Source organism: Balaenoptera musculus, chromosome 2 (assembly GCF_009873245.2).
Source record: "Balaenoptera musculus isolate JJ_BM4_2016_0621 chromosome 2, mBalMus1.pri.v3, whole genome shotgun sequence".
NCBI classification, from domain to species: domain Eukaryota; kingdom Metazoa; phylum Chordata; class Mammalia; order Artiodactyla; family Balaenopteridae; genus Balaenoptera; species Balaenoptera musculus.
Window position 1 is genome coordinate 32,148,543 of NC_045786.1, and position 4,023 is coordinate 32,152,565.

The window sequence follows — 4,023 nt, forward strand, 5'->3', positions numbered from 1 at the left end:
CGGGGCTCTATGGGTTGAAGCAGTCGCCAGCTGCCCAGAGTCAATGGGAGCCTTATCAAAAGGTTTGCGGCCATTTTTAAAAACTGCAACAATATTGCAATAATACTTTAAACTGCCTTGTGATATTGCAACAATTTCTGACTTGAAGAGTGAGCTCCCCTTCAGCTTGGCAGCCTCAGGGGATCCCCAGGTCCCTCCCATTTGCCACTGTGTCCCAGGCACACTGAAACTGCTGTAGGTAGAATAGTGTACATCACTGGGATGGTTCAGATGGGCCTGGCTCCCTCCCTCTCCCCACCCAGGAGTCTGGGCTGCAGTCTCTGAGTCAGGCCCTCCCAGCCTGGGAGTTACTGCTTCATAATGACACGTGGGTGGACAAAGGTCTTTAAGGAGAGACTTCAAGGACACAGCAGAATGTGTGGACCCGTGCACTGAGGACCCACTTCCTGAGGGGCTGCATGCCCCGAGGCACTGAATGTCACGGAGCACTGTCCAGTGGCTAGCCCAGAGCCAGGGTCATCCTTGTCCCCTTGGAGAGGAACCTCCAAGAGGGCTTGCCTCCTGGTGACCCACCAGAGCCAATGTAAACCACTCAGAGGGCCTCCGTCAGCCGTTTCCAGTGGGAACTATTTCTGGACTTTCAGGAAATGACTTCTGGTTAGAGATGGCTGCCTCTTGGCTGCGCTCAAGTTACCTGAAATGTGATTAAAACTAATTCATTTTCAACTTCTCCTTTCCTTTTCCTTGGGGGAAAACATTTCTTTTTTTTTTTTTTTTTTCCCCCTGGAACATCAATAGCCCTGGTTGTGCAGTTCTCTGCTTTACATACGAAAGAAGTTTCATACCAAAGACCAAATCCCAAGTCAGAAAGCTCCGGTTCAAAGAGCCTCGAGTAGAAAGAACCAACTCATACTACATTTGGAAAAAATTTTATTTATTTATTTATTATTTATTTTTTTAATTTTTTATTTTTTTATTTTATTTTATTTATTTATTTATGGCGGAGTTGGGTCTTTGTTGCTGGGTGCGGGCTTTCTCTAGTTGCGGCGAGCGGGGGCTACTCTTCGTTGTGATGCGCGGGCTTCTCATTGCGGTGGCTTCTCTTGTTGCGGAGCACGGGCTCTAGGCGTGCGGGCTTCAGTAGTTGTGGCATGCGGGCTCAGTAGTTGTGGCTCGCAGGCTCTAGATCGCAGGCTCAGTAGTTGCGGCACACAGGCTTAGTTGCTCCACAGCATGTGGGATCTTCCCGGACCAGGGATCAAACCCGTGTCCCCTGCAGTGGCACGTGGATTCTTAACCACTGCGCCACCAGGGAAGCCTGGAAAAAATTTTAAATCAACTAGTTGAACTGTAAAATCAGGTCTAATAGCTACTGACTCTTTCAATGTACCGTCCTACGTAGGAAGCCCAAGCCCAGAAAACCAAGTGAATGTACAAGGATGTGATCCCGAAGGTGACCCCAGACGCCCGGTGCACAAACTGAAGTGCCCACCTGACTGGGCATGACCCAGCCCCACCTTCTAACTCCCTTCAGCACTAACAAAAAGAATACTGCTTCCCTTGGGTCCTGTCAATCATCCCTCAGTTCTTCACTGAAGAATGACTTCACTGAAGTCCTACATGCAGACAGCCAAGAATTTTGAGAATTTTGTTGAGTCTTTATCCTACATCGTTCATGGCAAATCCACCCATTCCCATTAATGGGAATACTTATCAGACAGGATTCCCATGAGAGCCCAGAATGGGCTAACCTGGCTCTTATTTAATGGATCTGATAAATCCCCACATTAATTAGCTAGCTTCCCAGAGGCTGGAGATGCAGGCACCATGGTGAGGCCAAAGAACCGGGGCTCTGCATCTTGCTAGGTATGGCCTTGGGGAATTCTCTCTGCCTGACTGAGGCTCGGATTTCTCACCTGTAGAGTGGGAGGGAGTGGCCCCTTTCTTGTGCCTTTTCCACGTGTGTCAACGTGTCAGGGGGGCTATGAAGCATTACCTGAAGGTTGGGACTTATTGACCTTCACTGGTGCTGGGAAAGAATCTCAGAGTCAACTCAAAAGGATAAAATGCAGCATCTGGCCCAGAGCATCCACCAGGGAGGGGATTACGAGTTACGAATGGCAGACTACTAGGGATTTATTGTCGGGGCAGAGGGGGCGGTGCACAAAAGAACAGACAATTACCATTGAGACCAGAGACCCTCCCAGATCATCGTGAAGTAGGGGGGGATCCCGCGTCGCTTGTGCTCAGGAGTGGGAGCCATCTGCTCCAGCAAGCCTGGAAGGGACTATCCATCATTTTAACATGCTTTCCTCATACATTTGTTGCCGACCCTGTAAATATCTCTTAAGTCTTTCGATGGCTGGGTCTCAGAAGCATTTCTGGTTTCAATCTTTCCCCATGTAAACGTGCACCAGATGTGAAGCTGGCTTTCATCATTTGGGCCCTGATGAATTATTCTGCACTCCAGGACCACTGGGAGACAGGACGTGGAAATGGTTTTCTGCTCCACCCCCATGTCATACAACAGAGAATGGCTTGTTCTCCTATTAGCATGGCAAGCCATCAGTGACTCCCTGGGAAGGAGGAAGGATGATGCCCAGAGCTGGCACCCCTGGCTGCCACCAGGAAGCCAGCCCCAGAGAAGAACACTATAGCACAAAGCACAGGCCTCACTCCACATGCCACCAAGCCCTCTCCTCATATGCCTTCTTCTGTTGTTTTCCTTCCATCCCCTCCACCCCCTCCCACCTTCGTATTAGTGAAGGTAGGCTAAGCTGCAGTAACAGGTAGGCCCTGGATTATTATGGCTGAAACACAGTGACCATCTGCGAGCACCCTGGGCCAGATTTCTGGGTTCCAGCCTCCTCTATTTCGTGACTTCATCATCCCCTAGGGCTTTGTTTACATAAGCATCCAGCAGGCAGAAAGGAAATGAGAAGATGCAGGAGAGAGATCCACTCTCTTAAAAGCCCACAGCCCCTCTGCTCATTGTCCCGCCCTGGGGACCTAATTACCTGGTCACACCTAACTGCACAGGTGTGTCGGAAGTATGGTTGCTCACTGCTGTGGAAAGAGGAGATGGATTTTGTTGATGTCTTAGTCCATTTGGGCTGCTGTAACAGAATACCATAGACTGGGCGGCTTATAAACAGCAAATATTTATTCCTCACAGTTCTGGAGGCTGGAAGTCCAAAATCAAGGTACCAAGCATGTTCGATGTCTGATGAGGACCTGGTTCATAGATGGCTGTCTTCTCACTATGTCCCCACACGCAGAAGGGGTGAGGGAGCTCTGTGGGGGTCCTTTATAGGGACACTAATCCCATTCATGAGGGTCCCACCCTTATGACCTAATCACCTCACAAAGGCCCACCTCCTAATAGCATCCTTGGGGGTTAGGTTTCAACATATGAATTTGTGGGAGGGACACAAACATTCCATTGAAAGTAGTTGGGAGGCTGGTAGTCTCTGACATGATCTTTCAATATTAGTTTTTCCTTACATCAAATTTCTACATGCAGATAGCTTAAAGCTGCAAGGTTAGGAAACACAGCCGTCCCTAATCCCTTCCCTTCCCTCCTTCCCCCTCCCCAGAGACAATCCTTCTTGCCTCTTTTACCTGATCGTTTCCACAACTCAAACAGTATATGCATTTGTTTCCTTTTGCTGCATACTAAATTGCCACAAGCCTAGCTGGAAACACACATTTATGACCTGCGGTTCTGTAGTCAGAAGTCTGGGCCTGGTGCAGCTGGGTTTTCTGTCTCAGGCCAAAACCAAGGTATTGCCTGAACCATGTTCTCCTCTGGGGCCTGAGGCCCTGTTCCAAGCTCAGGTGGCTGTGGCAGGATTCTGTTCTTTGTGGTTGTAGGACTGAGGTCCTCTGTTCCTGACAGTCTGCTGTCAGCTGGAGGCCACTCCCAGCCCCTCATGTTCCTTGCCATGAGGCCTTTCTACCTTCAAAGCCAGCAACAGAGAATCTCCCATGCCTCAAATCCCACTCCTGCTTCCAATCTCCCTG